The 14045-nt window shown below is 44.6% G+C and overlaps 1 protein-coding gene and 2 long non-coding RNA genes across 4 annotated transcripts in view; 1 reads left to right on the top strand and 2 right to left on the bottom strand.

Moving 5' to 3' along the window:
• The window catches only part of LOC121107294, a 40428-nt gene extending 37007 nt beyond the window's left edge, over positions 1-3421 (bottom strand). Inside the window, exon 1 of the long non-coding RNA XR_006931860.1 lies at positions 2812-3421. This is a non-coding gene — a long non-coding RNA (uncharacterized LOC121107294). The remainder of the gene's footprint in view (positions 1-2811) is intronic.
• NHS (NHS actin remodeling regulator) overlaps positions 1-14045 on the bottom strand; it is a 248718-nt gene that overhangs the window by 120755 nt on the left and 113918 nt on the right. The gene's annotated exons all lie outside the window — the stretch shown is intronic.
• On the top strand, positions 3089-4730 carry LOC121107295. Its single transcript, XR_005841108.1, has 2 exons — positions 3089-3222; positions 3745-4730. It is a non-coding gene; the product is annotated as an uncharacterized LOC121107295 (long non-coding RNA).

Consider the following 14045-nt stretch of genomic DNA (forward strand, 5'->3'; position numbering starts at 1 on the left):
CCATACAGCTGCCCTGCATGCAGAAGAGGATCCCTTCCTCCACAGTAGTGAATGTGGCATTTGCTGCTGACCTCACTCAGCCACACCTCAGCAAACAGCACAGGGGAGAGCAAGGCAAACCTGGTCGGCAGCACGCAGCCCTCCCAGCATACGTGATGCAGAGACAGTGCACTGGAAACTGCCTGAAGGGTCTTTTTCCTAAGCCCATCTGCATCCTAAGGCAGGCTGTCATCAAACTTGGCATGGCAAAATAGAAACTGGCAGGGACCAAAGGCAAGAAGCATGCGCCTGCTGCAAGCACTTCCTCACAGATCCCCGCATTTTGCATTGCAGCACAGCAGCAAACAATTATATCAAGCAACCCAAATTTGCTCAAATTACACATATTTACCCCTACAGTAAGTCAGAATGGGAGTTGATTCACTCATCACTCCAAAGAAACTGGATGCAGTGACTAATGTGGAAATGATCATAATTTTCCCTGCCCTTAATTTTGAAGCTGAATTTAAAAACATACAGTCTGATGACGGCAAAAGATGGGTTGTAAATATTTTGATAGAGCAGCATGAAAAAGGAGGCTTAGTGTTAAGACATCATAGCATGAGGCAGGAAGGGATGCTCTTGCTGCACTTACAATTTTCACATTAGAAAGATGGTGTCAAAATAGAAGAAATTTGGGAGATGGTCTAACGAGCGAGGGCTAGGAGATGGCTTAAGTGAGAAGAATGGGAGAGCTACCACTTCTTGTGCAGAAATGGCAAGGAGATAAACCTTCAAATTGAGAGTGCTGTTAAGTACAAGGAAAAAAATAGCTGTAGCACAATGAGCTTACAAAATGAAACAAAACACCATTACTCTTTGCAGCCTTAGTCTAAAGAGTTTTGGCCAAGTAAATGCCAGAGCAAGAAAACTACTCAGAAGTGCTTCTGAACCAAAACACCGAGAGGGAACAAAGTCAGTGCACGTAGCTGACATGCTCTATCTTTTCAAGGTGCTTTTCCTTTCCCCTTGGATTTGCCCAGTCCTATTTCTCCTCCTTGTTCTTCCCCAGTACAGCAAACACTTCGTGCTGTGTAGCCTTGCAAAAAAGTTGTCCCGAGGACTGAGATGACCATGGGGGTTTTTATGGCTGGCACTACCTCATAGTGATTCAACGTCCGGACATCTGGGCACTGCTGTGAAGCCAGCCTGCATGTTATGGCCAGAAGCTACTGAAAATCAAAGCTAGCAGAAGGCTGCTCAGTGCAGGACCAAACCTCACCCCTTCCCCAGCACCAGGCCCCAATCCATGTCTATATCTGCTCTAGCTGGCTGCCTGGCTGTCAGTCTTCCTTGTCTTTCCCTGGAAATTCTCTGATCTTCATCCACTTGCAGTACGAGACCTGGTTTCTGCCTCACGTTGAACCCAGCAACGTGCAATTGGGCCCAGTGTGGGTAACGGTCCCCTTCCTGGGGCACACAACGACCACCGCTCAGCACTGTGCTCCTGCCCTGGGGGACTCCTTGCAGCAAGGCAGCAGACAGAGCTGGCTTCCAAAGCACAGCTGGAGGGCACACTGTCCCTAATCTTCCAAGAGATCAAAAGCAGCTGGGATGGGGAGGGGCAGCGGGGGGAGTGTCCTTCTTGCCTACTCTGTTAATCAGCATATCTGTTCCTCAAACGTGGCAACTGTGACTGCTCTGCCAGCAGAGATAAATCAGATGGGGGGTGAAGCACAGGCTGTATTCACAGATTCATAGAATTGCAGAATCGTAGGGGTTGGAAGGGAACCCTGGGAATCATCTGGTCCATCTAGTCCTCTGCTAAAGTAGGCCCCTGCACCAGGTCACACAGTTAAACATCCAGAGAGGCTGTGAATATCTCCAGAGAAGAAGAATCCACAGCCTCTCTGGGCGGCCTGTCCTAGGGCTCTGTCACCCTTACAGTAAAGTTCCTCCTTATTTAAGTATGGAACTTCCTGTGTTGCAGTTTGTGCCCATTGATCCTTTTCTATCACTGCTCACCACCAAAAAGAGTCCACCTCATTGAATTGACTCCCACCCTTTAGATATTTACAAACGGTTATGAGACCCTCCCTCAGCCTTCTCTTCTCCAGGCTGAACAGCCCCAGGTCTCTCAGCCTTTCCTCATACAGGAGATGCTCCAGGCCCCTCATCATCTCTGTGGCCCTCCACTGGGCTCTCTCCAGAAGTTCCCTGTTTTTTTTCAACTGAGGAGCCCAGAACTGGACACAACACTCCAGATGTGGCCTCACCAGGGCAGAGTAAAGGGAGAGGATCACCTTTTTCGACCTGCTGGCCACACTCAATGCACCCCAAGATACTACTGATCTTCTTGGCCAAAGGGGCACACTATTGGCTCATGATCACCCTGTTGTCCACTGGAACACCTAGGTCCTTCTCTGCAGAGCTCCTCTACAGCAGGTCAGCCCTGTGGGCTATGTCCTTAGCACCAGCACCCTGACAGCATAGGGCACTCCTGGGAGCTCATCAGTCACATTTTGGCTTCTCAGCTGACAGATGTGCAGTGAACGCTATCATCCACTTACCAGTATTGGTAGATTTAAAAAAGCCAGGTGGAAATAGTCCTGTATGTGGAGGCACGGTCACAATCACCTCAGCATCTCCTTCTGTGAATGCAGTGGACATTTTCTGGGATTTACTGATAATCAGAAACACTACAGACAGCTGCTCAAGACTGTTTTGCCCTGAGGCCCAGAATGGTGTGTAGCAGTTCAGTGCCAGAGCAGGACACCATGGTGCTGGCTGCTATATGAATAATGGAAGAATAGGGTAAAGAGCTTAACCCACCTGTGAAGTCTTCTCTGGTTTAATGCACATGACTGATGAATTGCTTTGTCTTTCCCAGTGCTGTAAGACACTCCCTGTGTTCTTATTAGTAAAATGTGAACAGTGCCAGTTCCTTGCCCTGGGGCAGTGGCATAGCTCATCTCACAGGTAGTTAAATCTTTGCCCATCTCAATATAATATGACCATATGGGGCGCTGGGAGTGGCTCCTGGGCTACCTGAACTGCAGCCTACTGTTGCCCAGCAGAGCAGTGTTTACATGGATGACCCAACAATAGTGTACTGCCATGGGTGACGGTGCGAAAGTCATCAGGCCTGTGCCATGGCCGCAAGTTATTTGGCTGCTGTGGATGTACCCTGGGAGACTGCAAAAGATTTTTCTCTTTCAGATGATCCTGTGACTGTTATTCCAAGTAATACTGAGCTATGGATGGCACGTGGTTGGGATAAGGAGTTTGCAGAATTCTTCAAGGGCTTCACAATGTCACTCTGACCTGTAGAGAGCCTGATAGTTCCATGCCAACTTCACTGAGTGTACCTTTGTTTCAGATAAGCCTCCAAAACCATCTTCAATCTTCCCACCCCTCTCCATCTCCCCACCTCCCCCCCCCCTTTTTTTTTGAGTGAAAAACATCTGGCTGCTAACAATGCTGTTATCATTGGGAACATAATTAAGACTTTTGTTTTTGTAAACTAAAAATAATTGTAAGTGGTATTCAACAGCCTGCAATCTTTATGCTGTATGTATAGGAGTCATGATTTTCCTAATGAGATGGCTGCTTGAAGTGTGTTTGTATGTCTCTAAAGAGAGCTGAATAGCATGTATTGATGTTAATTGCAGAGCTGACAAGTCGTTCTACCCTGCTATTACATTGCCCCCTTTCACATGATCCTAATTCCTAAGTGATCTGAAAAGTTGTCTCGTTTTGTTTCAGACAGACCTCCCCTGGCTGGGACCAGTTTGGTGTGTTCTGCCACAAGTGCCGATACGAAAGCTGGGAAAAGCATGGGGCTGCTCATAGCCCGTGTTTCAGCCCTGGGATCACAAGGGTTTCCTGTAAGTGAGGCAGATTAGTTAGGAAACAACTCCTCAAACCTATTATCTGCCTCATGTAAAATCTCACTTGGATTACCACCCACTTCAGGAAAGTGTCAAACTCAGCACTTGATTATCCAGTCCTCAGAGGACAGGAAATGGCAGGGGGAGGTCTGGGGCTTTTACAAGCACTACCACTGGCTGTAAAAGCAATACCACGTGGAACCAGGTTCAAGTTCAGTTCCAGGCTCCTCTCCTGGCACTGCAACAACACCACGGCTGCAGGAAATTAGCTGATGTCTTAAGGGTCTTGATAAGACAGAGGATGGTGACAACTGGGACAGTTTGTATATATTTCTGGACCCACAGACAGATGAGCATTTGGGAAACTAGTCTGCTCACTGCCAACAGCTGCTATGGATTCAAGGCAAGTAAAGCGAGTGATCACACTGGGCAACCCCCCAAAGTCAACACCCATTCGAGAGACTACGAAATGAAGATGGCAAACGGAGCAGCGAGCAGGGATGGCAGTCCTACTGACATTCCAACTCAGCTGCTCTAAAACCTGGCACTAAGAAGCACCGCAGGTTCTTTGTCTCATCTGCATGCAGATGAGTGGCAGCGTACCTGGGCTGTGTTTCTGCACTGAAAGCTGAAAGTCTCACCTTATCCCATAAATGCACGAGCTGGAGCATTAGGAAATCTATTAAATACCGCAAGATTTGAAACAGTATCACCTGAAAATGCTGGGCTCACTAGGATGTCAGTCCATGCCAGAAATGGGATTTCTAGCTCATTAGTAGGTAACTACAGAAGAATTACTTAAGGGAGGGAATAACTCAGGCAAAAAGAAGAAGAAAAAAAAAAAAAGGTGGCAAGATGCCACATAAGAAAGCGAAGCAGAAACCCTTTCCACTGTTGAGGAAAGGGGAAAACAAGGCCTCCTGCTTCCTGCTGTCTCTCTCAAAACACTGCAGAACTTTTGCATTTGGTACTGTGGCACACTGCCTTGACAAATGCCAGCAGGTAGAAGGAGTGGAGGGAACAGCCACACACGTTTTCTTAATAATCAGAACAGTCTCAGCCAGGAGATGCTGACACCTAGGTGACACACTATGGCAGGGTGCTATTTACTGGGGCACGCTTACTGAGAAACGCAGCTGTAGGAACATAATCCTACTAACAGCACTGCAGCAGTATTTTCTCTGCTTTGCCCGTCCCTGGCACACAATAGCACATTGTTAATTACCACTACTCTCTATTTATAGCTCACCCCATGCAGTTAGCGGATACAGACAGAGTAGGATTTTCCTCTTCCTTCCCTTGGAGAGGGCTGATTTCACAGGAATGCCTTCGTGTTCCTCTGGCCTGGGCTATGCACATGCAGAGCCCTGCTGTTCGGGGACCACAGCTCCAACAGGAGCACCCTCTCCCTCCATTTCTTGGTAAACCCGAGGAAACAGAGAAAACTCTGCACTTAATGCAGTCAAGACAGATGTTAGCATCCGTTGTGAGTACCATCAAGGCAGCCCGTTCATCTCTCTGCTGACACAAACACAAAAAATTACTGAAGAGGTGAGGCTAGGCAGAAGAAACAGATCACTGTGGGATGCTGTTACAGTCATGATGGCAAAAACACTTTCATTGCACAGCTGTATGCACAAAAACCAAATAAAACACAGACTGCTGGAGGGTTGAAATGCCCCTGTTAGTCTGGAGGAAACTGCTCTGCCGAAAGGGAATCCTGGAGGAGCTGAGAGCTTCCTGCCCAGTGCTATTTGCTCCTCTTGGGGCTCAGCAAGCTTTAGCATGTCAGGGAGGGTCACCCTTCTCTCCTTTGGATTTTGCCTTCAGTAATGGGAAGGCATTTTTTTTGGCATCTGGGGAGACAAAAACTATCTTCCACATGTGAAAGCAGAAGACGTACTCCTACAAAGTGATGCGCACATACAATTCCTACTGACAGAATGGGCTTTTTAAACAATATTCTGTGTTTGCTGACTGATACATGTGCTGACAGGTTATATTATTTGAGAATAACGTGCAAGGAAGTTTATTTTACCATAATCCAAATGGGCAGAGTTAAGGCTAAATGATCTTGTTTTGCTTTTAAGAGAGAAATCTTAGGAATTTACCATTCTTTTGATGATTTTTTAATTTATGTGATGTGTCAAACTGTAAAGCATATCAGTACACAGAGTCAAACAAGATGCTCGGTATACACAAGAGAGTTATGGGTTATGGAGATGATGACAGTTTCATTTTTGTATTCAACAGATATTCACCCAGTAGCACAGAGCAGATCTTCCCTTCCTTCAGTCAGTTTCATTTACTGAAATAGAGAGGAATGATGCTTAGCTGTAACCAAACCCATGCTGTCTTCTATGGCAGGAAGCATATCAACCACTTGCATGCTGCCAAGGGTTTGGTTTAATACACACCTATATTCTGGGAAGGAATGTACAAAACTCCCTCTTGCAGCCTGCGGGGAAATGAATACAGGAGCACAACAAGGGCAGCCGACAATGAGGCCTAGGTGACTTTGCTACATCCCATGGAAAGGAAGGCTCTTCACAAGCTGTGAGGCTCCTACACATACCCTCTCCATATGTACCCCAGCCCACAGAAGCAGGGACAAGAGGTAATCATTTGGTTAGGACTACACAAAGAGCCCTCTGCCCTGTTTCTTCTAGGTCAGCAAGTAAGCACTGTTGCTAAACTGGAGCTTAATGTACAAACTGTCACTCAATTGCTTCTGATTCTCCAGAATGTGTCTTTGTTTAAGCATAAATCTCCATCTGGCACCCATTACCGACCCGTTTCTTCATGTTGTGCATGGGTAACTAAACACAGAAGCTCAGAGGGAGGATGAGCTCTGCTTGTCCGCACGGCCCCACAGCTCCTCAAAGAGCCGGCTAGGCAGCCACAATGGTCTGCTCACCATTGTGAGCCAAGTTCACCAAGGAACTGTCTTCATTTGCAGAAGGGGACAATATGTTAATGTTAGCAAATGGCAGGGTCTCTTTTGCCTATGAAGCCAAATCTCTGAGATTGGATTAGCAGAGATTGTGTTTCAGACAAATGTATTTTAGAAGTAATGAGGAATTGTCAAGGATAGCACTACTGAAGTGGAGAGGGCCCAACTAGGGTAGGCACAACCACAACTGGCCAAACTCAGATGGTCCAGATCTGCTTTCTGAAGCCCCAAAGGAATGAGACACGTTTCACATAAACCCACCTCTTCCCTTCTCTCACACACCTATAGGTGCCTATGGCTTGCATCATCATTGTAACAGAAAAGAAATCTACTCAATTCTGTGATCACAAAAAAAGGTTATTTTCCAGTTCCAGCCAGCACAGTCTGCAAAAAGATCAACCTGTCCTGACTATGGCTCCCCAAAATGTCTACTCCTTGTAAAAGTGGTAAGATGAAGCAGATCATGCCTTCAGTCAAGATGATCACCACACACACAGTTATTCAGGAAGTGTCTTATGTATCTGTAACTAAGAATATAAGCACTTAACCTTTGTATCCTCCTAAATATTGAGTTGAAGCTCATTCTGTCTGTCAATAAAGGTGACTCCCATATTTTGTCTGGCCACCAATGCAAGATGAGATCTTAGAAAAACTGGCTGATCTGCGAGCACTGCACCGATCCTTTCATGCTATCAGGTCCCTGAGGCACATGAGACAGCTTCTCTGAAAAGCTTTCAGCTGCACCCCCCACTTCGATTCTCACATGATGGGAGCTGACAGAGATCTACAGAAATGCTTCTGCAGTTTGAGTCCACACGCAATGTTCAGAATATCATGGCGTGTTCCTGGGTCTAGAGAGCAGCAGCTGTCCTCAGACTGGCATGAAGAGGAGAGCAGGAAAGATGAAACTATTCAGAATAATGTGATTTTAAAGATAAATGACAAAGGGCAAACCTCACATTTTTACAGTTTGCCAACTGCTCCTCTTTCTAGATAAAGGATGACCACCACGTTAATAAATCATGTTAGGTCTACTGTTTCTTTCTCTTAAGATAAATTCAGTCCCTGAAACTAATCCATTTCTAAAGTCAAGTTAGTTTCACTAATCATCTCAATGCAATGGACAGGGAGTTCTATTAAATACTTTTAAAAAAGATATTTTACATTTAAAAAATCAAACTCCGGGCATTCACAGGATTTGTCTGAGCAGTTCACAATGTATTGGGGCATTTTTTTTTTATTTAGATGCTATTTTTCTGAACACCAGGGGATGTATTTTCTAATAGTTCTCTTGCATCTCTAGATGTCTAAAATGTTAGAAGAAATCTTTGATAACCATCATGCTAGAGGAAATGGGGGTTAAATAAAGCTCACTGAAAATAAACACACTCAGCTGTTTTGCACTCAGCTGTGGTAAAATGAAAAAGGCCAGGATTAGGACTCTGCCCATGTGTATCCTGGAGATTAATTTGATTAATTGCCATGCTTAATTCTGTATCAAACAGCTAGTTGGGCTGTATGTATGATGATGAATGGACATGCAGGTGCCAAACACTCTGGGCTTTGGCTATTAAATATGTATACTGCAAGTGTGAACACTTACCTACTTGAACCCTGATGATTTTCTAAAAGCAGCAGTTCCTGGAGCCAGGTGATTAAGTGAGATTCAGTGTTTTATTTGAAGGACAATAAAACATTTCAAACTTCTCTAAATGCACGGAATAGCTTATACCATGCATAATGCTCGTGGCAAATTTCTCATCCATTAATGACTGGTACTGACAAAACTGATGCAACCAATTTGTTGGCAAGAATTCTGATTTCAATGACCTTCATGAAACTTTCCAGAGCGTCTGTGAAGGGGACAGACAGTGACCCACATGCCAGCCATGCTCTCAGCCTCAAACCTAAGCAGGCAGGTCAAAAACACAATGGCCAGCTCCAATCCTTTGTGCTTCCACTGTCTGTACCAAGCAAAGGCCATATTTGCTGTCACATGGACTAAATGCACTCTGTCATATGTATATGCCCCAGATGAAGTGAGCAAGAAGTACACCGGACTGAAACTTTGTGGTTTTCTACATGCTTCATACTTAGGGGCTGCTATTGTGAGTATTGGGAACTGTCAAACCTGAACAAAACAAGTGATGACAGACAGACACATGTACATGCACACATACACACATATACATATTTTAGTTAGCTGGGAAACAACCACCACAGAAAGCACCCCGTCTGCTTTGTGTGTTTGCACTCATGAAGGCTCTTCCTGAGAAGCCACTCAAATCATTACCAATAGTTTCTAAGGCACCCCTTTGCCCCTCTGTGCAAAACCAAAGCTGTTGCACTTTATTCCCTCAGAGTGCAGTTTAAAGGAAAGATTTTATGAGCTGGCTCTTCTTCAAAACTGTAGGGGAAGAAAAGGGAGGAGTCATGAAAAATGCTCATTTCTATTAAATCTGAGATAGTTTCACATCCCTGAGGCAGGCTCCTGTTGTTTTTGGCGAGCAGGACATAAAAAATAACACCAAGTCACAAATGCTACTTCTGAGCAGTTTCCTGTATGGGCTTTGGATTTCCTTTGTTTTCTGCTATTATTATTATTGTTATTAGATAGGCGTTACAGAAAAGAGCATAGGTGCACACAGGGGGAGAAGTAGGAAAAAGCTAATCTGTCGTGTCATCGCTCCTTTAATTCAAAGCATAGAAACATTTTGTTGGAGTGTGAGGTCTGATAATAATAACCCGGCACCACCTGAATAAACAGTCTGTGGGGCAGCTCATACCTCAGTGGGATGTGAGCAGCCTTCTGTCTGCTCTCTCCTCCAAGGATAAAGCTAACCACGTGAAAAGGGAAACGGGGTGCACACTGATGTGTCTGGTCCTTTAGTAAGGTGGAGGGCTATGGCATGCAGGAACTGGAGGAGCCCCACAAATAATCAACAGTCTGCATCACAGAGAAAAGCCCCCTGAAAGGCTTGTCAAAAATCTACCCCTGCATCACCCTGTGTCCATGTCCCATGCCAGGAAGGATGGGTCCCAGTGCTTGTTCATGCTCCTGTCACATAGGGGTGGAAGGAGGCACAAGGGAACTCCTCATAACATCATGCTGGAAAAGGCTGTCCGCTCCCCAGGATTACTGTTCATATTGGAAAAAGAGTATGAAAATAACATACTATAATTTAGTTTGGGTAAGGGAAAGCTTCTACCTGTTAGCTGGATGAATCAGCTACACTAATGCACGGTGGGAAATCACTGGACCAGTAGCAGGAGAAGCTGTGGGCTGTGGAATAGCAGAGGGGCTCTTGTGTTACCTGGTTTAACCCTAGCCTGACAGCTGAAACAGGAAAGGAAACTTCAAATGGGGAGGAGATGCCCTACTGGTCATACAGGAAAGTGAATATAAGAAAAAAACAGTGTGGGTAGATGGCTAACACACCTCGCCTCTAGACTCAAATGACAACCAAAGATGGACTAAAAGCCCGGGGAAGAAATGATACAATAAAGTAAGGATGACCACCTGCTGCTCAGTGTTGTAACACAATTCCCATCTCTCTGCACTCACTTTCTCCTCTTTCCCTCCACTCTGGATGCTCCTTCATTACCACTCCTGTTTGAGATGAACTCTCCAGCCTGGTGTGTCACACCATGTCCTTCCTTTGCTCACTTCTTTCATGATTGTCTATCCCAAAGGACTATGCATTTTCGTCTCTCTCTCCACGATGGATGAACAAAACAGACAAGAAATTCAATAAGCTCAATGCAAGCTAAACAAGATGCATATTAAATCCACTGCTTTATCCCTGGGTTGTTTAGGTTCAATGCTTCTTTAAGTGCTCCATCTTTAGTTATGTCCACATAGCATATTCCTCAGGGCAAGTCTTTGTATTTGCCAGAGAAACACAGTTTATGCATTTACATATCTGTATTGTATCAGTGATATCATTAGTGGCATCACTGGTCAGTGATGTCATCAAATCAATGCTTTCACGGATTTGAGGCTTACTTGTTTGGGAAGGTGAAGAAGGAAAACATCAGCAAACAAGAAATTGATAAAAAAAATGTGAAGTATTAAGGGCTTCTATGAGGGGTTTGTATTTGAGCTGAAGAAGTGGAGAATTAGCAGGTAAAAGAGGAATCTCTAAGGAGCAGCTGTGCCATGTCATAGCAGAACAGCTACTGCAGTGCCAGCTGAAAATGGGCAACCGAAACTTCAGAGAGAGCTCGGCACCATGCTATCATTTATGATGATGTGTCTGACGTGTTAACATGAACAGGAGCAGCCACTTCAGAAATGGAGACTACTGTAATGCAAAGACTTTCCCTAATAAATCCATAAATTACTCCACTATAAAAACCAAAAGGTTTACAGGAACCACCAGACTGAACCCATTCCCCCTCTAGCCGCAAAGCTCCCTGTTGCTCACCTTTAGCCAAGAGAGGAACAAAGGCTATGCTCAACCAATGCAGGCAAAAAGAAGTGATCTTTTCTGTAGTTTAAAAAAACAAAACAAAAAAAAAGCACAACAAAACAAAATCTCCATTCCTTCATCTTCAGTTTAGACATTACACAAGGAAGAAGCTAGTGCTTCTTTCACAGACAGCTCAAGACTAGAATACAAATGTACGGTCACTCTCTAGGTCATCCCATTGGTAGATCACCAATGTGCAAGCAGCACAACAGAAACTGAGAAACCGCAAGTAGGAAAAAAATCCATAATTTTGGTACAAAACCCAAAAGTGTTGGAAGGGATGGAAGTTACTTAAAAGTTTTATGGGATGCAGGAAGGGCATGAGGACTCAAAATCATAAAAGCACTCTAGATGAATCATAGAGTAGGTAACAAAGAAAAATGAGACCCTACCCACAGACAGATGGGGCTGAAGATGTACAAAGCTCACAGTCTGAAAAGATCCTTAGGATGTTATGTCTCATCTGCTGTGTACCACTGGGCACAGAGTACTTAGGTTGAGCTCATCAAGTTTCACCTCAAAATAAAACCAAAACAACTCCCTAACCATGTCTCCTTACCTCTTCCATATGAAACACAAGACCTCTCACAACTGTTGAAAAAACAGGAATGCTTTGCTACCTTCTTCTTTACCCTGATTTATGACACAACACGAAATCAGGTATTTGTAGCACCAAAGCAAGAATTGTAGAATTGTTATCTTTGTCTATAATTTGCTCTGCACCTGGATAATCACCTCCTTACCACAGAATTTCTCTGAGATATATGACCGCGCTAGCAGGCATGTTACTGCCCTCCAGCTACTCCTCCTGTATTTGCATATGGATACAAATTCCCTCTAATGATGTAGTATTATACTTGTTGGAGGGGAGTAGGGATGACGCTTTTCCTCTTTGCTTTCCAGAAATGGAGGAAAATCTTTTGAGTCTCTCTTTTTTTTTCCCCAGCACATTTTCTGTGCCAAAAGATGAGTGCAATAGACTATTCTTATGTGTAGTCTGGCCCTCATTCAATGAAGTGTTTAAGAGTATGCGTAACTTGAGGTACATTCGTAGTTTGACTGATTTCACTGGAATGACCTTTGTGTCCATGACTGATCCCATACACCTTGATACAGGGCTGAAATGTTTATTCTGATGGGCACCATGCACATCCAGACAAGCACAGATATGTAGGAACCCCCTACAGCAGAGCCATGAAACAACAGACAGCCATTTTGATGATCCTGTAGCTGTTAGCACACTCCCGAAAATTTCTCTTCCTCTTAGATAGGAACTATCTGTGAGATCCTGCAAAGTGGTCATGGTGGAAAAGAATCAAAGCATGTCCCCAAGACACATTTTTGCCCTCTCATCCCAGTCTTGCTTAAACCAAATATGGTTAAAGCCAACAGGAAATGATGCAGGCCTCCCAAATTTCACTTGTGAATTCAGGATCTCTTCCTCTTAGTTTCTCAGTGATTATGGAAGGTTCTCTGTGCACTGTCCTGTTTCCCCCACAGAAATTGTCAGCTGTGTCCTGTGGCCTATTCTGGTTATGGTAACAGCTGCTCTTCTCCACCCTCCTTCCTCGGCCTTTCCTAATTTGTACGAAGGTTCCTGTGGTGTGCTTGTTCTCCCAGCGCTCAGAAATTGCTTTCAGTGTCACTGAGTATTGTGTCTACAGTGCATCTATAAAGGAGAAAATAGAGAATCAGAGAAAATAAAGAAGCAACAAAAATGCCAGTAGTGATGCTACTTAATCTGATCCTCTCAAATACTGTCCTCTCTTAGCAAAAAAAAAAAAAAAAAAAACAAACCAAAAACCCAGAACAACCCAACTCAACAAGAGAAAACACTCCCCATTCCGCAGATAAGATCAACGAATGTGGGGGAAACTATGTCAGTCCTCAGGGCACTCACAGCAGTCAGCTGGAGGGAGAAGGACAGTGAGCAGTAATACGGGCTGTAATCTTGCCAGGAGACCGGGGCCTGCTTCAACCTTGTGAGCAAATCTAGGGAGAAGCCGTATTTTTCCCATTTTCTTGTCTTTCTCTTTTGGCTTCTGGGAAAGTGGAGAAAAGAGCTCCCTTCTTTTCTAGGGACAGCCGGCAGAAAAAAAATGATATGATCTCAACTGACAGAATTGGAAAGACTCAAGCTTGGCTAACAGAAGGCAGGAGAGGGGAGAAGAAAATGACCGCACCCCTGATTTTATGGCTTCTGCTAATCTATGGATATTCGTGTGGGGCTGACCAGTGAATTATAAACACCTTCCCCACTGCATGCTTTCCAAGTCTTCCTATGGGAATAAGGCATGAGGTAAGGAGTGAGGAAACTGCTACCAGATACTTAGAGCTGCTCCAGCCAAGTATGAAAATTAAGCTTTCCCCTTTGCTGCTCACCTAGATGCTGGTTCCAACAGGATCTGGAAATATTTCGGTCTTACATTTTTAAAGGAAATTGTTCCATCATGGCCACGTTACTGGGTGTCACATCTGCTGTTACCTGCATGCCAGGAGATTATCCTCTTGCTGCCAGTATACTTCTGAGAGTTTTAAACACCACGCTCACAACCACTTTCCCTTCCACCCCAAAAATGTAATAACTTGAAAAGCAGTGTGGTGTACTCAGAAATGACTACCAGCTGCCACTCCAGAGATGGGCTCTCTTTATGGACGAATTACCCTTGAACACACAACTGGCTACATCCTCTGTGAAATCATACCATAGAATCATACAATCATAGAATGGCTTGGCTTGGAAGGGACCTC

Source organism: Gallus gallus, chromosome 1 (genome assembly GCF_016699485.2).
Source record: "Gallus gallus isolate bGalGal1 chromosome 1, bGalGal1.mat.broiler.GRCg7b, whole genome shotgun sequence".
NCBI lineage: Eukaryota > Metazoa > Chordata > Aves > Galliformes > Phasianidae > Gallus > Gallus gallus.